Here is a 22,182-nt window from a genome sequence, read left to right as displayed (position 1 = left end):
AGAATCTGAGAGTATTGTAAATTTTTCTTCTTGTCTAACGAAAATGTGGTCTAGAATGCCCATCATTCCTTGACTACTTCTGCTTTTAGTCTACAGGGAAGCTAATCTGGACCTCTTTTCTGTTTCTCCAAAGAACCAAGCTTCGCTTAAGTCAGGGCTTTTGCACATAACTTTTCTCTTTCTTGGAATACTCTTTGACAGCCTCTGACTAGAGCTAATACCAATTTTACCTTAAATGTACGACTTAGGAAAACTCCCATAGCAAGATTAGATCCTCATTGCACACACATTCATGGTGTCTCGTACATTTTGTCATGGTATTTGTATCATTTAGCTTTAGATCTGATGATATGCTACAGAAAAACCTGAAAGAAAAGTGCCTAACAAAACAAAAGCTTTTTCTTTTTCACTTCCTTAAATGATGTCAGGATGTGGACAGACCAAAGTTAGTAGAGACGAAAGAGCCCGTAAAAGATGAGCACACGATAACAGACCTTTAAGATACATAAAGCAATATGTGACAGACTAATAAAAAATTAGACAAATTCAAAATGATTGTTAGGGAATTTAATATCCCTATTGTATAATTCATATGAGAAATAGGCAAAAATAAATTATAACATAGAAGAGATATATTGTAAATCATTTGACCTGGTAGCGGTTAGATTAGTGGATATTAAACGATCACAAAGATCTGTAATTTTTATGGGCTGTGAAATAATTCTTAATAAATTTCAAATATGAAATAATGTTGAATTTGACCACAAGGGGATTAAATGGGCAATCAATAACAATGAAATATCTATAAAAAAATTTTTAAGGCAAAGCACAGTGGTTCACACCTGTAATCCCAGCATTTTGGGAGGCAGAGGCAAAAGGATCAATTGAGGCCAGAAGTTTGAGATCATCCTGGACATGTAGTGAGATTCTGTCTCAACAACAACAACAACAAAAAGTATCCAAACTGAATAATAGTTACAACACAGCATACTAAAATGTATGGGATGCAATTACAGCAGTCTTTACCGGAAAATAAATACTTTCATTAGAAGAAGAAATTGCAATCGATGTTCTAAGCTCCTAATTTAAGGAACTGGAAAAAAGAGTAAATTAGAATGAAAGTAAACAGAAGAAATAAAATAATACAGATAAGAGCAAAAATAAAAGAAAATAGAAAACAGACAATTGAGAAAATCAGCAAAGCCATAATTTGGTTATTTGAAAAGAGTAAGAAAATTCATAAATCCTGATATATTCTAATAAAGAAAAAACAAAGAATAGACATATATTATTACCAAATCTACAGTCATTAAAAGGATAACAAGGAAGTATTATATACAGTTGTATGCTAGGAGATTTGATGAATTAGATAAAATGGACCAGTTCCTTAAATACAACTTGTCAAAACTGAAACAAGAAGAAGTATAAAATTTGACTAGCCTTGAAAGAAATTAAGTTCATAATTTCTTAATGTTCTAACAAATATCTCTATGCTTAGACAGCTTCATTGCCAAGTCCTATAAAATATTTAAGGAAGAAATATTACCAGTGTTACATACAAACTCTTTCAGAAGAAAGAGAAGGTAACTTCTCAACTCATTTTATGATGTCACCATAAATCTAATATCAAAACCTGCCAAAGACTTTTCAAGGAAAGTAAATTGAGTCTAATATTCCTCATGAACATACATATACAAACCTTTTAGAAATTTATCAAATCAAATTCAACAAGATATAAAGAGAATAAGCATCTTCATGTGTATGCACCCAATAGCAGCGTCAAAATATGTGAGACAAAACCTGATCGAGTTGCAAAGAAAAATAACTTAAGTATTAGAAACCACAGCACTAATTTCAGTAATTAATTGGTCAGGCATGCAGAAAATCAGTAAGAATCTAGTCGATCTAAAGAACACGCTCAGTCATCTTGATCTAACTGACATAAAATATTCCAACCAGCAACAGCCGAATACACTGTTCCTCAAGCTCATATGGAACACTCACCAAGATAGACCATATTTTAGACCATAAACATACCTTAACAAATCCAAAAGAATAGAAATCATACAAAGTATGTCCTCAGATCACAATACAATTAAATTAGAAATCAACAATAGAAAGATAACTGGGAAAACCTGAAACATTCAGAGATTAAACAACATATTTCTAAATAACATATGGGTCAAGAGAAGTCTCAAGAGAAATTATAAAATATTTTGAACTAAATAAAGTAAAAATCCAACTTATCTAAGTTTGTGGGATGCAGCAAAAGCAGTGAGGTTTCCATAGTGTTAAATGTATATATTAGAAAAGGAAAAAAGGTGGAAAGTTATTAAGCCTCACCTTAGGAAACTGGAGAGAGAAGAGCAATGTAAACCCAAAGGGAGCAGAAGAAAAGAAATAACAAAAATCAGAGCAGAAATCAGTGAACTGAAAACTGGCAAAAAACAAAGTCAGCATAACCAAAAGCTGCTGCTTTGAAAACATCAATAAAATTGAAATCTCTATCTAGACTAACTAGGAAAAAAAGAAAAAAGATGCAAATTACTAACATCAGAAACGAAAGAATGGCCATCACTACTGCTCCCACATACATTAAAGGAATGATGTATGAATACTCTGAACAAATTTATGCCCACAAATTTAATAATGTAGGTAAAATGGACTAATTTCCTAAAACATACATATTATCAAAATTCATACAAGGAAGATTGGAAAATATAAATAGAATTATATCTATTTAAGAAGTTGAATCCATAATTCATTAACTTCTAAAAAGCAAAGCACCCAGTTCAGATGGTTTCATTTTTTAATTCTATAAATATTTAAGGAAGAAAGGATACAAATTCTCACAATCGCTTCCAGAAAATAGAAGCACAGGGAACACTTCCTAACTCATTTCATGAGGCCACCATTACTCCAGTATGAAAAATCAGATAAAACTATTATAAGAAAGGAAAACTGCAGATTAAAATCTCTCATAAAATAAATGTTAAAATCCTCAACAAAATATTAGCAAATTGAATTCAGTAATGTACAAAAATAATTAAACATCAAGACCCAGTGGGATTTATTCTACTTATGCAAGGCTGGTTCAAAAATCATGTCAAATAATTCAAAATCAACATTTAAAAGTCAGTCAATATAATCCATCACATCAGGCTAAAGAAGAAAAATATTATCACCTGATGCGGAAAAATGATTTGACAAAAATCTAACCCGCATTTATAATACAAACTCCTAGCACACAAAGGATAGAGGGAACTTTCTTTTTTAAAATTTTTTTATTTTTATTTTTTTTATTTTATTGCAATGGTCCTTTTTTCCTCTCTCTTTTTTATTGTACTTTAAGTTCTGGGGTACATGTCCAGATCTTGTAAGATTGTTGCATAGGTACACACATGCCATGGTGGTTTGCTGCCTCCATTCCCCTGTCACCTACATCAGGCATTTCTCCCAATGTTGTCCTTCCCCAACTTCCCCACCCACTGCCATCCTCCCCTAGTCCCCCAACCCCCGAAAGACCCCAGTGTGTGATGCTCCCCTCCCTGTGTCCATGTGTTCTCATTGCTCAACACCTGCCTATGAGGGAGAACATGCGGTGTTTGATTTTCTGTTTTTATGTCGGTTTGCTGAGAATGATGGTTTCCAGATTCATCCATGTCCCTACAAAGGACATGAACTCATTGTTTTTTGTGACTGCATAGTATTCCATGGTGTATATGTGCCATATTTTCTTTGTCCAGTCTATCATTGATGGGCATTTGGGTTGGTTCCAGGTCTTTGCTATTGTAAACAGTGCCACAATGAACATACATGTGCTTGTGTCTTTATAATAGATCGATTTATAATCCTTCAGGTATATACCCAGTAATGGGATTGCTGGGTCAAATGGAATTTCTATTTCTAGATCCTTGAGGAATGGCCACACTGTCTTCCACAATGATTGAACTAATTTGCACTCCCACCAACAGTGTAAAAGTGTTCCTATTTCTCCACATCCTCTCCAGCATCTGTTGTCTCCACATGTTTTAATGATCGCCATTCTGACTGGTGTGAGATGGTATCTCAATGTGGTTTTGATTTGCTTTTCTCTAATGACCAGTGATGATGAGCATTTTTTCATATGTTTCTTGGCCTCGTAAATGTCTTCTTTTGAAAACTGTCTGTTCATATCCTTTGCCCACTTTTGAATGGGTTTCTTTGTTTTTTTTCTTATAAATCTGCTTTAGTTCTTTGGAGCTTCTGTATATTAGCCCTTTGTCAGATGGGTAGATTGCAAAAATTTTTTCCCATTCTGTTGATTGCTAGTTCACTCTAATGATTGTTTCTTTTGCTGTACAGAAGCTCTGGAGTTTAATTAGGTCCCATTTGTCTATTTTGGCTTTTGTTGCCAATGCTTTTGGTGTTTCAGTCATGAAGTCCTTGCCTATGCCTATGTCCTGAATGGTATTGCCTAGGCTTTCTTCTAGGGTTTTTATGGTGTTCGGTCTTATGTTTAAATCTTTAATCCATCTGGAGTTAATTTTAGTATAAGGTGTAAGGAAGGGGTCCAGTTTCAGCTTTCTGCACATAGGTAGCCAGTTTCCCCAACACCATTTATTAAACAGGGAATCTTTTCCCCATTGGTTGTTTTAGTCAGGTTTGTGAAAGATGAGATGGTTGTAGATGTGTGGCATTACTTGTGAGGACTCTGTTCTGTTCCATTGGTCTATATCTCTGTTTTGTCACCCGTACCATGATGTTTTGAATACTATAGCCTTTTGGTATAGTTTGAAGTCAGGTAGCGTGATGCCTCCAGCTTTGTTCTTTTTGCTTAGGATTGTCTTGGCTATGTGGGCTCTCTTTTGGTTCCATATGAAGTTTAAAGTGTTTTTTTCCAGTTCTGTAAAGAAGGTCAATGGTAGCTTGATGGGGATAGCATTGAATCTATACATTACTTTGGGCAGTATGGCCATTTTCACGATATTGATTCTTCCTAACCATGAGCATGGAATATTTTTCCATCTGTTTTTGTCCTCTCTGATTTCCTTGAGCAGTGGTTTGTAGTTCTCCTTGAAGAGGTCCTTCACATCCTTTGTTAGTTGTATTCCTAGGTATTTTATTCTCTTTATAGCAAGTGTGAATGGGAGTTCCCTTATGATTTGGCTCTCTGTTTGTCTGTTATTGGTGTACAGAAATGCTTGTGATTTCTGCACATTGATTTTGTATCCTGAGACTTTGCTGAAGTTGCTTATCATCTTAAGGAGATTTTGGGCTGAGATTATGGAGTCTTCTAAATAAACAGTCATGTCGTCTGCAAATAGAGACAATTTGACTTCCTCTTTTCCTAATGAAATACCCTTTATTTCTTTTTCTTGCCTGATTGCTCTGGCTAGAACTTCCAATACTATATTGAATAGGAATGGTGAGAGAGGGCATCCTTGTCTAGTGCCAGTTTTCAAAGGGAATGCTTCCAGTTTTTGCCCTTTCAGTATGATATTGGCCGCAGGTTTGTCGTAAATAGCTTTTATTGTTTTGAGATAAGTTCCGTCGATACCTAGTTTATTGAGAGTTTTTAGCATAAAGCGCTGTTGAATTTTGTCAAAGGCCTTCTCTGCATCTATTGAGCTAATCATGTGGTTTTTGTCTTTGGTTCTGTGTATGTGGTGGATTACATTTATAGAATTGTGTATAGTGAACCAGCCTTGCATCCCTGGGATGAAGCCTACTTGAATGTGATGGATAAGCTTTTTCATATGCTGTTGCATTCGGTTTGCCAGTATTTGATTGAAGATTTTTTGTCAATGTTCATCATGGATATTGGCCTGAAGTTTTCTTTAGTTGTGCCTCTGCCAGGTTTTGGTAGCAGGATGATGTTGGTCTCATAAAATGAGTTAGGGAGGATTCTAAACTTCTTAACTTGATAAAGAATATCTAAAATCAGTGTATGGCTGACATCAGACTTAAGTTGAGTACCTGACATTTTCTCCTTAAAATTATAAATAAAGCAGAGATACTTTGTCTTACCACTCCTAGTCAGCATCATACTGGAATTCCTAACAAGTGCAATAAGACAAGAAAAGGAAATAAACATATGTAGACTGGAAAGGAAAAAATCTAACTGTCTTTATTCACAGATAATATGATTATCTATGTGGAAAATCCCAAGTGATTATCAGCAACAAAACTCCTAGAACTAATGAGAGAGCATAGGAAGTTTAAAGGATACAAGGATAATATACTAAAGTTAATTCCTTTATCAATAATGAACAACTTGAAATGGAAATTTAAAAAGCAATACTATTTACAATAGTACCAAAGAAAATGAAATACTTAGGTATAAATCTAACAAATTATGCAGAAATCTATATGTGAAAATCTATAAAACTCTAATGAAATAAATCAAAGGAGATATAAATAAGTGGAGAGATAAGAAATTCTATGTGCACTGATTGGAAGACTAAATGTTGTAAAGATGCCAATTCTTCCCAATTTGGTGTACATATTCAATGCACTCTCAGTAAAATCCCAGCAAGCTAGTTAGTAAATATTAAACAACTGATTCTAAAGTTTATATGAAAATGTAAGAGATGTAGAATAGCTAACACAGCACCAAAGAAGAACACACTTGGAAAACTCACACTATGTGATTTCAAATTTTAATATAAGGCTACAGTAGTTAAGACCTTGTTATACTGGGGAAATAATAGACATATAGAACAATGGAAATAATGTAGAGTCCAGAAACTGACCCACACATAGGTAGTCAATTTATCTTTGAAAAAGAAGCAAAGAAAATCAATGGAGAAAGAATAGTCTTTTCAACAAATAGTCTAGAACAATTAGATGTCCATGCAAAAACAAAAACAAAACAAAACCTACATAGAAACATAATATCTTTAACAAAAATTAGCTCAGATTGCATTATGGACCTAAATGTATGATGTAAAACATAAAACTTCTATATGAAAACATCAGCAAAAATCTAGATGACCTTAATTTTAGTGATGAGTGCATAGATACAATATCAAAAGCACAATCTATGAAACAAAAAAATCATTTCATTAAAATTAAAAACTTCTGCTCTGTAAAATACTATTTGTTTACAGAATGAAAAGACAAACTACAAACCTGAAGAAAATATTTGCAAAACATGTACCTGATCAAGGGCTTATATCCAAAATATACAAAGAACTCTTAAAACTCAACAATAGCAACAACAGCAAAACAAACCACTCCATTGAAAAAATAAACAAAAGATCTGGACACCTCATCGAAGAAAATATGCAGATGGGAAATAAGGACTTGAGATGCTCAACATCATTTGTCATTAAGAACTGCAAATAAAAATAACAATGAGATACCATTACACAATTATGAGAATGGCTAAATTTTAAAAGAAACCTAACAATTAAGAAATCACGTTCCTATGTATTTACCCAACTGATTTGAAAACGTATATCCATACTAAAACCTAAGCATGATTCTTTCCACCATCTTGTAGTCTGTGGAGTCCTGCTGGGAAAATGACTTCTAAAAGATAAATTTGTTTGGAAGGCTGTTGTCCAAGGCCACTTTTGATGGCTATAGGTGAGATCTCTGGAACCAAAGGGAGCACCCAGCTCTTAGAATTAAAGGTATTTGTGTCCAAGATGAAACTGAATTCTGTTCTGCCAAGAGACGTGCTTCTGTGTACGAAGCAAAGAACAGCACAGTAACTTCTGCCAGCAAACCAAACAAAACTACAGTAATCTGAGAAAAGGTAACTTGTGCCTGTGGAAAAAGCGACATTGTTCATACTGAATTCCAAAACAACTTTCCTGCTAAGGCCATTGAACAAAAAATCAATGTGATACTTTTAGGTAATTCGATAGATATTAGCAGCTGGGAAGGGGTAAGGAAAGAAAGCAAAAAGGTTGTCACTAAGACAGCCCATGGCCCACCTAATTTCAGCCCCAGAACTGCTGTAACTGCACCCTAACAGTTGGAGTTTGTGGTAAATTCTGGGGCCAGCACATCCTGGAGAAAGAGAAAGTAGGGCACAGGTGGAAATTACCTAAAGTGGCACATGCCCAGGAACATAGCACTGTGTTTTCAAGTTTACCCCATGCTCATAATACCATCATTATAATAAAATTTACATGTACTTTTATGGCCCTGTGCCATGGGCTTTTGCTAACAAATTATGGGTAAGAACATGCATAGTTTAACTTTAGATATATGTCCATAAACTGCCAATCAAATGACATCATCTTGTTACTCAGACACAGGCCAAACCCTAACTGCTTCCCCCAAAACCTGCATAAAAGCCCCCTGAGTTTTGTAAAGAGGGGCTGATTTCACTTTGCAGAAATCAATCCACTCTCCCTCTGAGAGTATACTACTGTTCTTCAATAAACTTTGCTTTGAGCTTGCATTCTGGTATTAGTTTGCAATTCTTTGCTCACTATCACAAGAACCAAGATTACTGGTATAGAGCTCCAGCTCTGCTGATCTTGTAGTTAAAGAATCCATTCCAACACAGAATTCCCAGTAACAATACTGTACCCCTCAAGGACTTAAACTAATGAAAAGTAAATAAATAAATGGATTTGTTCTCTTGTTTTAAAAAAAAAATCCTTCACAGAGATATTTATGGCAGCTTTCTTCATAATCACCAAAATTTGGAAGAAACCAAGATGTCCTTTAATAAGTGAATGGTTAAACAAATTTTGGTGCATCCATACATTGGGATATTATTCAGCAATAAAAAGAAATGAGCTGTCAAGCCATGAAAAGACATGGATAAAACTTAAATGGATAAATGAATATGGCTACGTGAAAGAAACTAGTCTTAAAAGGCTACATGATGTGTGATTCTAATTATTTAACATTTCTAAAAAGGCAAAACTATAGAGACAGTAAGATTGGATACCTTGAGGTACTGGAAAACCCAATGTTTTGGCACTGGATGAGAACTCCAGCATATGGCAACAGCTCTATGGAAAAGTGGCCAGACTCTTTGTTACATGGGTCCCTGATCCCATTTTTCCTCACTGGACAGGTTCTCCTGGCCTGGATTCTAGCCACCCCACACTGGAATTATCGAACCAGTAGCAGCTCTGCATCTCCCTGGGACAGAGCTCCCAGTGGAAGGGGCAAGTTGTCATCTTTGCTGTCTTCCAGCCCTCACCCTTGCTGTCTCCAGGCTGTGGAGCATCCACAAGACCAGGGCCTGGTCCAGACCCCCAGAGGAGAACCTACCTTACATAAAAGTGTCTTCTCTGTTCTCTATGAAGGTCCTGGTCCTCACTTCTCCTCACTGGGCAGGTCTGCCTGGCCTGGGACTTCAGTACAATCACCATGCCCCTACCTGACTACTTCAATCGGGGGCAGCCCAGCAGTTAAAGGAACACCCACATACAGAAATGAGAAAGAACAAATGTAAGAACTCAAACAACTCAAATGGCCAGAATGTTTTATGTTCTTCAGATGACTATGTTAGTTCTCCAACAAAGGTTCTTAACTAGGCAATCAGAAATAGAATTCAGAATACAGATAGAAACAATGATCATAAAGGTTCAGGGAAAAAGCAAAACCCAATTCAAGGAAACTAAGAATTATAAGAAAACAATACAGGAGCTGGAAGACAAAATAGCAGATATAAACAGGAACCTAGTTGATCCGATAGAGCTGAAAAACACACTAGAAGAATTTCACCTGATAGAGCTGAAAAACACAGTAGAAGAATTTCACAATGCAATTGTAAGTATTAACAGCAGTAGATCAAGCTGAAGAAAGAATCTTGGAAGTTGAAGACCGGCTCTTTGGAATAAATTAGACAAAAACAAAGAAAAAAGAATGAAAGGGAATGAACAAAACCTCTGACAAATATGGAACTAGGTAAAGAGGCCAAATCTACAAATCACTGGTATCACTGAAAGAGATGGTGAGAAAGCAAACAACTTGGAAAACATATTTCAGGATATTGTCCATGAAAACTTCCACAACCTCATTAGACCAACAGTCAAATTCAGGAAATACAGAGAACCCCTGCAAGATTCTACACAAGAAGATCATCCCAAGACACATAATCACAAGATTTTCCAAGGATGAAATAAAAGAAAGAATGTTAAAGGCAGCTAGCAAGAAAGCTAGCATGTCTCCTACAAAGGGAACCCCATCAAGCTAACAGCAGCACTCTCCAAAGAAATCCTACAAATCAGAAGAGATTGCAGGCCTATATTCAACATTCTTAAAGAAAACATATCTTCAACCAAGAATTTTCTATTCAACCAAACTGAGCTTCCTTAGTGAAGGAGAAATAAGATCCTTTTCAGGTAAGCAAATACTGAAGGAGTTCATTACCACCAGATCTGTCTTACAAGAGATATTGAAAGGAGCACTAAATTTGGAAAGGAAAGACCATTATCAGCCAATTCAAAAACATTCTTAAGAACAGTGATACTATAAAGCAGCCACACAAACAAGCCAGCATAATAACCAGCTAACAACACAATGACAGGATCAAATCCATACATTTCAATACTAACCTTGAATGCAAACATTCTAAATGCCTCATTTAAAAGGCACAGAGTGGCAATTTGGATAAAAAAGCAAGACTCAATGGCATGCTGTTTTTAAGAGACCACACACAATGACACTCATAGGCTCAAAATAAAAGGATGGAGAAAAAGTTACCAAGCAAATGGAAATCAGAAAAAAAGCAGAAGTTACAATTCTAATTTCAGACAAAACAGACTTTATACCACCAAAATCAAAAAAGATGAAGGGTATTACATAATGTTAAAGGGTTCAATCCAACAAGAAGACCTCACTATCCCAAATATATATGCACTGAACATAGGAACACTCACTTTAAAAGCAGGTTCTTAGAGATCTACAAAGAAAACTCAGATTCTCACACAATTAATACTGACAGATTTCAACATTCCATGGATGGTATAAGACAGATCATCAAGGCAGAAAATTAACAAAGATATTCAGGACCTGAACTCAACATTGGACCAAATGGATCTGATAGACTTCTACAATCCAGCCCAAAACAACAGAATATGCATTCTTGTTATTGCCATGTGGCACATACTCTAAAATCAACCACATCATTGGACATAAAACAATCCTCAGCAAATACAAAATAACTGAAATCATACCAAATGTACTCACAGATCACAGCACAATAAAAATAGGAACCAAGACTAAAAATAATTGCTCAAAGCCATGTAATTATATGGAAATTAAACAACCTGCTCTTGAATGAGTTTTGGGTAAATAATGAAATTAAGGCAGAGATCAGTAAGTTTTTTGAAACTGATGAGAACAAAGATACAACATACCAGAATCTCTGAGACACAGGTAAGGCAGTGTTAAGAAGGAATTTCATAGCATTAAATGCTCACATCAAAAAGATATAAAGATCTCAAATTAATAACCTGACATCAAAGAAGTGGAAAAGCAAGAGAAAACCAACCCCAAAGCTAGTAAAAGACAAGAAATAACCAAAATCAGAGCTGAACTCAAGGAGATCAAGACACAAAAAACCATTCAAAACATCAACAGATCCAGAAATTGGTTTCTTGAAAAAATTAAAAAGTCATACTTCTAGCTAGATTATTTAAAAAGAAAGGAGAGAAGATACAAGTAAACACAATCAGAAATGACAAAAGGGATGTTACCCTGACTCCACAGAAATACAAAGAACCATTAGAGACTACTACCAACACCTCCATGCACACAAACTAGAAAACCTGGAAGAGATGGATAAACTCCTGAACACATACACCCTTCCAAGATTAAAAGAGAAAGAAATTGATATTCTGAACAGACCAATAACAAGCTTCATAATTGAATCAGTAATAAATAGCCGACCCCAACCAGTAGAAGCCCAGGACCAGATAGAGTCACAGGCATATTCTACTAGATGTACAAAGAAGAAGTAGTACCATTCCTTCTGAAACTTTGCCAAAAAATTGAGGAGGAGGGACTCTTCCCAAACTCATTCTATGAGGTCAGCATTAACCTGATACCAAAACCTGGCAGAGACACAGCAAAAAAAAGGAAACTTCAGGCCAATATCCTTGATGAACTTTGATGCAAAAATCCTCAACAAAATACCTGCATACTGAATCCAGCAGCACATCAAAACCCGAGTCCACCGCAATCAAATAGGCTTTATCCCTGGGATGCAAGGTTGGTTCAACATAAACAAATCAATAAATGTAATTCATCACATAAACAGAACCAAGGACAAAAATCACATAATTATCTCAATAGATGCAGGGAAGGCTTTCAATAGAATTCAACAACTTTTCATGTTAAAAACTCTCACTAAACTAGGTATTGAAGAAATATACCTCAAAATAGTAAGAATCATACAAACCCACAGCAGCATCATACTGAATGGGCAAAAGCTGGAAGCATTCCCCTTGAAACTGGAATAAGACAAGGAAGCCCTCTTTCACTACTCCTCTTCAACATAGTGTTGGAAGTTCTTGCTAGAGCAATCAGGCAACAGAAGGAAATCAAGGGCATCCAAATAGGAAAAGAAGAAGTCAAACTGACCCTGTTTGCAGTTGACATGATTCTATATCTAGAAAACCCCATTGTCTTAGCCCAAAAGCTCCTTCAGCTGATAGACAACTTCAGCAAAGTTTCAAAATTTAAAAAAAAATCAATGTATAAAAATCACTAGCATTTCTATACACCAACAATAATCAAACCAAGAACCAAATCAGGAATGCAATTCCATTCACAGTTGCCACAGATGTAATAAAATCACCAGGGAGATGAAAGATTTCTAAAATGAGAGTTACGAAACACTGCTGAAAAAAAAATCAGAGATGACACAAATAAATGGAAAAACTTCCCATGCTCATGGATAGGAAGAATCAATATCATTAAATGGCCATACTTCCCAAAACAACTTTCAGATTCAATGCTATTCTTATCAAGCTTCCAACAACCTTCACAGAACTAGAAGAAACTATTTTAAAATTTATTTGGAACCAAAAAAACAGACTGAATAGCCGAGGCAATCCTAGGCAGAAAGAACAGAGCTGGAGGCCTCACATAATCCAAACTTCAGTTATATTACAGGGCTACAGTAAGCAAAACAGCATGGCACTGGCACAAAAACAGACACATAGACCAATGGAACAGAATAGAGAGTCCACAAATAATGCCACATACCTGCAATCATCTGATCTTTGACAAAAACAATGGAGAAAGGACACTCTATTCAACAAATGGTGCTGGGATAATTGGCTAGCCACATGCAGAAAATTGAAACTGGATCCCTTCCTAATAACACATAAAAAATCAACTCAAGATGGATTAAAGATTTAAATGTAAAACCCCAAACCATAAAAATCCTGAAAGATAACTTAGACAGTACCATTCTGGACATAGGAACTGGCAAAGATTACATGACGAAGATGCCAAAAGCAATTGCAAAAATTGACAAATGGGACGTAATTAAACTTAAGAGCTTCTGCACGCAAAAGAAGCTATCAACAGAGTAAATGGACAACCTATGGAATGGAAGAAAATATTCATAAACTCTTCATCTGACAAAGGTCAAATATCCCACATTTATAAGGAACTTAAACAAATTTACAAGAAAAGAACAACCCCTTTAAAAAGTGGACAAAGGACATGAACAGACACTTTTCAGAGAAGACATACATGTGGCCAAGAAGCATAGGAAAAAAGTACAATGTCACCAATCATTAGAGTTATGCAAATCAAAACCACAATGACATACCATCTCACACCAGTCAGAATGGCTATTAGTGAAAAGCCAAAAAAATAACAGATACTGGTGAGGTTGCAGAGAAAATGGAATGTTTATACACTGTTAGTCTGAGTGTAAATTAGTTCAGCCATTGTGGAAAGCAGTATGGCAATTTCTCAAAGAGCTAAAAACAGAACTACCATTCGTCCCAGCAATTTGAATGCTGGGTATATACCCCCCAAAATAGAAATCATTTTACCATAAAGACACGTGCACGCACATGTTCATTACAGCACTATTCACAGTAGCAAAGGCATGGAATTAACCTAAATGCCCATCAACGGTAGATTGGATAAAGCATATACACTATGGAATACTACACAGCCATGAAAAAGAACAAGATTATGTTCCTTGCAGGAACACAGATGAAGCTGGAGGCCATCATCCTTAACAAGCTTATACAGGAACAGAAATCCAAATACTGCATGTTTTCACTTATAAGTGGGAGCTAAATGATGAGAAAACATGGACACAAAGAGGGAGCAACACACTGGGTTCTACTTGAGGGTCGAGGGTGGGAGGAGGGAGAGGAACAGAAAAGAAACAACTAATGAGTATTAGGCTTAGTACTTGGCTTATGAAATGGTCTGTACACAAATAATGTGAGTTTGCCTATGTGATAGGCCTGTGCATGTACCCCTGAACCTATAGTAAAAGTTAAAAATAAATAAATAAATAAAAATAAAAATTCAAAAGAGCAGGAAAGCCTTGCTAGATTATACGAATGTTTCATTAATATTCCTCTTCCCTTATTCATGTGGTCCTCCTATCAGTAGAAATTATGGGGAGTCATCCCTTCTTGCCCCATATGCAGAGGACTGCACAAACTGAGACTAAAAAACGTGATAGTGTGCCTGTAGAGATCAGTTTCACTGTTTCTTCTCATGATAGAATCAATGGAGTAAAGGTACAGCATAGTGAGGGCTATAAATTATAATATAAAAAGGATATATGGAAATTTGAAAAATCTGCAAGCTTTTGGCTTTTATATCTGGATTTGGGTTAATCCTGATTCCTTTCTTTGAAAGAAAAAAAAAAGGTCTGTGGTTGCCAGGGGCTAAAGGGTAGGGGAGAAAGTTGAATATGTGAAGTATAGGGGATTTTGTTTAAGTGGTGAAAATATTCTGTATGAGACTGTAATGGTGGATAAATGACACTATGCATTTCTTTCCTTTTTTTTTTTTTTTTTTTTTGAGATGGAGTTTTGCTTTGTCACCCAGGCTGGAGTGCTGTGGCAAAATCTTGGCTTACTGCAACCTTCACCTTCCAGGTTCAAGCGATTCTCTTGCCTCTATCTCCTGAGTAACTGGGACTGCAGGCATGTGCCACCATGCCCAGCTAATTTTTTTTTGCTTTTGGTAGACAGGGGGTTTCACTATGCTGGTCAGGCTGGTCTTGAACTCTGGCCCTCAAATTATCTGCCCATCTCCACCTCCCAAATTGCTGGGATTATAGGCGTGAGCCACGATGCCCTGCATTTCTCACAACCCATAGGACTTTATAGCAAAGAGTGAACCTTAATGTATGCAAAATTTTAAAAATTACTTTGGAATTTGGAGGGCTCCTGGGTGAAATATGACAAAATAATCTAATTGTATTTCAAAATGTACAGAAAAACCTAACTGAAGGGTTTTGGGATAAAATTTGCTGACCCAAATCCATTTGAAAATGAGTAATCTATAAGATAAAAAGAAAAAGAAACTGCACATCCCTAATGTACTCTAGTTGGTATAGTTATTTCCTACAGTGTTATGAGTCAACAATTCTGATACTGCTGTGTATGTATACTGGAACTGAACAATAAACGTATGGCAGATGGTGGAAGCCAGGTTTCTTACTATTGAAGTGTAAATTTAAAGGTAAGCAAAGGGAAGAGGCTTGGATGATCCCTGTGGTAATAGATTAGAGTTGGACAAACCAGCATGAACTCTCATTTGGCTTAATATATATGCAAATAGTTACACATAGATATGTTTACAGATATTCCTGCACTTTTCATGGGATTATATTCAGATAATCCCATCATAAATTAAAACTATTCTGTGTCAAAAGTGCATTTTCAACAGAGATATTTTCAACTTATAATGGGCTTATCCAGATATAGCCCCATTGTAAGTTGGGGAGCATACTGAATGTATATGGTTTTTGCCCATGATATAGTTTAAAAATCATCATAAGTCAGGGACTCTCTGTATATACACAGATTAGTATACTCACATGTATTCCCTTGCTCTGTCAGCTGAGAGGGCTGAGAGTAAATGATACTCTACTGGCAACAAGCACACATCACATCCAGATTTTGGTTCTTAATACCATTTTCCAATCTAAATAACCAGAAATCTTTGAAAAAATAACTGACTCTAGGACTGACTAGAACAGGACATGTGTAAGAAGAGCCTGGTATAATTTTCTGGAATTACACCAGAAAGTAAGGATGTACTCAGAGAAAACCCCCTAAATTTTATGGATATGGCAAAGGGATACCAGAGCCAATGCCTAAAGCTGAAAGTTTCAGTAACAAATTAAGGTAGTATCCATGAGTCAAAAAAAGGAAAGAGGGAGGGAGGGAAGAAAGGAGGAAGGAAAGAAATGAAGAAGGAAAGAAAGAAAGGAAGAGAGGGAGGGAGGGAAGGGAGAAGAAAGAAGGAAGAGATACATTTCACTTGCAGAAGAATTCAAAATAATTTACGTAGATACTCCACCTTTAGGGAGGTGGAACATAACACCTCATTCCTTAAATGTAGGCTGCACCCAGTGAATTCTTCCCAAAAAGTGCAGTATGAAAAGAGGGAAAAAAAGATTATCTTTAAAATGGATACACCTGACAAATACTAGATCAATCGATGATCAAGGTCAACATCAACAATGATAAGAAATGTTGATAGTATGTACCCTTAATATGATTTGATGAAAATGACAGTTTGTCTCTGTTCTTTCTTTCCCAAATCCACAACCCCAGTGTCATCATGTGAAAACATCAGACAAATTCTCGAAACATTCTACAAATGTATAATTAATACTCCTAAAAACTATGAAGGTTATCAGAAACAAAGAAAGTCTGAGAAACTGTCATAGCCAAAAGGAGCCTGAGGAAACATGAAAACTTAAAAATGTAGTTAGTATTCTGGATGGGATCTTGGAAACTAAAGGAACGTTAGGTAAAATCCATGGAAATTTGAATAAAGTACAGACTCAATATTGATTTAATAACTGTGACAAGTGTACCATCCTAATGTAAGATGTTAATGATAAGGGAAAATAGGTGTGGGGTATATGAGAACTCTAATATCTTTGCAATTTCTATTTAAATCCAAAACTGTTCTAAAAAATGAAGATCATTTTTAAAATAATATAAATTAAAAGTGAAAAAATAATTACAACCTTTTGCAGTAATTTCAATTCTGGGAATTTATCTTAAATAACTGCTATACATCTTACTGGAAAGTAGGTTTAATATATATCTTATTATAAAGTAGGTTTAATAATACCAGCTGCAGCATACACATGTTGTAAGGCTTAAATGAGGTCAGCCATATAAAGTAGTATGAGTACTCAATAAATGTTGGTTGCTATTGTTTTTGTTATTATTCAAAGCTGACTCTGATTGAGGCACAATCCTCAAAGAATTGACAGTGTAGTAGAGATAAGTAAAAAGATGAGTCTAATAAAGTATAGTAACTGATGATAAATGTCTCTTTACTTACTGTGCGACCTAGGCAAATGAATTAATCTCACTGCATCTGCTTCCAGAGCCCAATACATTTAGCAATAATGAAGATATTGATTATATTAACCTCAACAACAACATCAATGACAATATGCAGATGCAGGTCTGATGGGGTGCATTGAAAACCAATGAATCTCTTTGGGAAGGTCTGTGGCTTACTACAAAAGGTAATGGCTAAAATCTATGCCATATATAAATATTAACTAATTCATCTGTTCAACAAACATTCATTGAGTTTCTATGTATGTTGAATTTACTATGTATGTCAGGTGCTATCCTTGTTTTAAAGTTTCTCATAGTCTAGAGGGAAAGACAGATACAGCAATACATAGAGTAATTTCAATGAAGTAAGTGTGGTGAATGGCTAAGAGCCCAGATGTTAGTCTTCGCTAGTGAGTCAACTCAGTGTAGGGAGGGATGAATCATGGAAGACTTCCCAAAGAGACGATCTATGTGTGCCAGTTGAGGTTGGAATAAGTTTCCATAGTGGAGACATTTAAAAGCATATCCTGAAGGTGAAAAGTAGCATGGTATGTACATGGAATAAGAAGCAGTCGAATGTTGATTAAGTATTAAGTTTAGGACAGGGAGTACCAGATGATAGAATTCAGAGATAAAGGCCTTAAGACAGCATGTTAAGGAGCTTGGACTTTTCCTATGAACAATCAATTTAAATAATAAACCTGAGTAATCAGATTATATTTGTATTATAGATAATTTTGGTTTGATGTTTGAAAGATGAATTTGAGGCAGCAACACTCTTTACAGAGAAATCAGGAAGCTTTTGCAATAGTTCAAGAAATTGATGAGGTTGTAAAGTCCATAAGATGTTTAGAAGGTGAAGAGATAGATTTGAAAAGCAATTGGTAGAATTTGAAAACCTGATGAGCATGAAGGAGCAGAAGGAGGAGGACTCGACAGGCGACTCAAACATTTGTGTTCAAATCAACTGTTGATTATTCTCCTTTCCCTCCCTGCCATGGATATGCAGGTGATATTCAACTGAGTCTGGGGATAAGAGGATGGAAGGCCCTAATTGTAGCATTTGCCAATTTTTATGATACATTATAGGTGCTCCCTCCATGACTGGTTAAATTGGGTGTCATTTCATCACTGAACGCATAGTTGGAAGGAAACGCTTCCACTCAGTTCACATGAGCTACTGAGAATCTGTTCCAGCCCACCACTGCTACCCACCCATCTAATTTATTATTCAGACCTACAAGTGAGTGACACCGCCAACATATATCACAGGTCTGCATTTATACTACTTTGGAATAAGCTGCCATTATCTGATATGCTGCTTGGCCTCCTTAGGACAAGTCATTCTGCTCCCAGTCTTGCCCCTTTCTTCCAGGATAATTAGATCAAGCTAATCCCATACTTGTATGTTTAAATGGCTTCCAATCATTTTATAATGAATTTCTTACCATCACCACCCTCTGGTGCTTTTATTCATCATTCCCTCTGCCTGGAATATTCTGCTCTGAGCTCTTCTGGTCTTAGCTCATGTGTTACCTCCTCAGAAAAGGCTAAAGTGAACTCTACTTGTCATCACCCAGTTTATTTCCTCCACAGTACTTGTCATTGGCTAAAATTATCTTGTTTGTTTGATTAACTAATTCATAAAGCTTATTATGTTTCTCTCTGCTGGAATTAAGACTCCTTGTCTGTATTAGCCCCTGTGTATCTCCTGTGCCTAGCATCTGTTCTGAGACATTGCTGGTGTTCAACAAATATTTGAAGAATGAAGGAATAAATGATACTTTTAAGTTTTAACTTGGATGATGTGTAGATAGAAATGTAATCAACTGAAGCAGAGAATGGAAGAACAGATCTGAAGAAACAACTGAGTTTAAACTTGCTAAGATTTAGATTTCTTAGAAATATTAAAGTGAAAAGTTTATTATGCTAAATTTATACTCATATTAATTTTATATGCTGTATTTACATTACTTTTTACCTCTCAGTAATGGACAATATTGATTGATAATTTCATAATTTTTATAAGATAGCCAAATAAAGTTTTGGCCAGGGTGTAAAAGATGAAGCTGATAAGCATTGTTACATTTGAATTTTTCTGGGCTTCTTTTTTATTATTATTATACTTTAAGTTCTGGGGTACATGTGCAGAATGTACAGGTTTGTTACATAGGTATACACGTGCCGTGGTGCTTTGCTGCACCCATCAATCCATCATCTGCATTAGGTATTTCTCCCAATGCTATCCCTCCCCTAACTCACCCTCCAACAGACCCCATTGTGTGATACTCCCCTCCCTGTGGCCAAGTGTTCTTGTTGTTCAAGTCCCACTTATAAGTGAGAACATGTGGTGTTTGATTTTCTGATCTTGTGTTAGTTTGCTGAGAATGATGGTTTCCAGCTGCATCCATGTCCCTGCAAAGGACATAAACTCATCTTTTTTTGTGGCTGCATAGTATTCCATGGTGTCTATGTGCCATATTTTCTTTATCCAATCCATCATTGATGAGCATTTGGGTTGGTTCCAAGTCTTTGCTGTTGTGAACATTGCTGCAATACACATACATGTGCATGTGTCTTTATAGTAGAATGATTTATAATCCTTTGAGTATATACCCAGTAATGTAATTGCTGGGTCAAATAGTATTTCTAGTTCTAGATATTTATGGAATCACCACACTGTATTCCACAATGGTTGAACTAATTTACACTCCCACCAACAGTATAAAAGTGTTCCTATTTCTCCACATCCTCTCCAGCATCTGTTGTTTCTTGACTTTTTAATGATTGCCATTCTAACTGGCGTGAGATGGTATCTCATTGTGGTTTTGATTTGCATTTCTCTGATGACCAGTGATGATGAGCTTTTTTTCATGTTTGTTGGCTGCAAAACTTCTCGTTTTGAGAAGTGTCTGTCATTATCCTTTGCCCACTCTTTGATGGTTTTTTTTTCTTGTAAATTTGTTTAAGTTCTTTGTCAATTCTGGATATTAGCCCTTTGTCAGATGGATAGATTGCAAATTTTTCTCCCATTCCATAGGTTGCCTGTTCACTGTGTTGATAGTTTCTTTTGCAGTGCAGAAGCTTTTTAATTTTATTAGATCCCATTTGTCAATTTTGGCTTTTGTTGCTGTTGCTTTTGGTATTTTAGTCATAAAGTCTTTGCCTATCTCCTGAATGGTATTGTCTAGGTTTTCTTCTAGGGTTTTTATGGTTGTAGGTCTTACATTTAAGTCTTTAATCCATCTTGAGTTAATTTTTGTATGAGGTGTGAGGAAGAGGTATGGATCAGTTTTCTGCATATGGCTAACCAGTTTTCCCAACACCATTTATTAAATGGAATCTTTTACCCATTCCTTGTTTTTGTCAAGTTTGTCAAAGGTCAGATGATTGTAGACGTGTGGCATTATTTCTGAGGCCTCTGTTTTGTTTCGTTGATCTATACATCTGTTTTGGTACCAGTACTGTGCTGTTTTTGTTACTGTAGCATAGTCTGTATGTAGCATAGTCTGAAGTCAGGTAGTGTGATGCCTCCACCTTTGTTCTTTTTGCTTAGGATTGTCTTGACTATGTAGGCTCATTTTTGGTTCCATATAAAATTTAAAGTAGTTTTTTCTAATTCTGTGAAGAAAGTCCATTGTAGCTTGATGGGGATAGCATTGAATCTATAAATCACTTTGGGCACTATGGCCATTTTCATGATGTTGATTCTTCCTATCCATGAGCATGGAATGTTTCTCCATCTGTTTGTGTCCTCTCATTTCTTTGAGCAGTGGTTTGTAGTTCTCCTTGAAGAGGTCTTTCACCTCTCTTGTAGGTTGTATTCCTAGGTATTTTATTCCCTTTGTAGCAATTGAGAATGAGAATTCACTCATGATTTTGTTCTCTGCCTATTATTGGTGTATAGACATGCTTGTGATTTTTGCACATTGATTTTGTATCCTGAGACTTTGCTTAAGTTGTTTATCAGCTTAAAGAACTTTGGGGGCCTGGCATGGTGGTTCATGCCTGTAATCACAGCACTTTGGGAGGCCGAGGCAGACAGATCATGACGTCAGGAGATCGAGACCATCCTGGCCAACATGGTGAAACCCCATCTCTACTAAAATAAAAGAAAATTAACCTTGCATGGTGGCTCACACCTGTAGTCCCAGTTACTTGGGAGACTGAGGCAGGATAATTGCTTGAACCCGGGAGGTGGAGGTTGCAGTGAGCTGAGATTGCACCACTACTCTCCAGCCTAGTGACAGACTGAGACTCTGTCTCAAAAAAAAAAAGGAATTTTGGGCTGAGAGGATGGGGTTTTCTAAATATACAATCTGCAAACAGAGACAATTTGACTTCCTCTTTTCCTATTTGAATACCCTGTATTTCTTTCTCTTGCCTGATTGCCCTGGCCAGAACTTCCAATACTATGCTGAATAGGAGTGATGAGAAAGGGCATCCTTGTCTTGTGCTGGTTTTCAAAAGGAATGCTTCCAGCATTTGCCCATTCAGTATGATAATGGCTGTGGGTTTGTCATAATAGCTCTTATTATTTTGAGATACGTTCCATCGATACCTAGTTTTTTGAGAGTTTTTAGCATGAAGGGGTGTTGAATTTTGTTGAAGGCCTTTTCTGCATCTATTGAGATAATCATGTGGTTTTTGTCATTGGTTCTGTTTGTGTGATGAATTACGTTTATTGATTTGCATATGT

Source organism: Aotus nancymaae, unplaced genomic scaffold (genome assembly GCF_030222135.1).
Source record: "Aotus nancymaae isolate 86718 unplaced genomic scaffold, 86718_ANA_hifiasm-v0.15.2.pri h1tg000040l, whole genome shotgun sequence".
NCBI classification, from domain to species: Eukaryota; Metazoa; Chordata; class Mammalia; order Primates; family Aotidae; genus Aotus; species Aotus nancymaae.
This window is presented reverse-complemented; position numbering follows the sequence as displayed.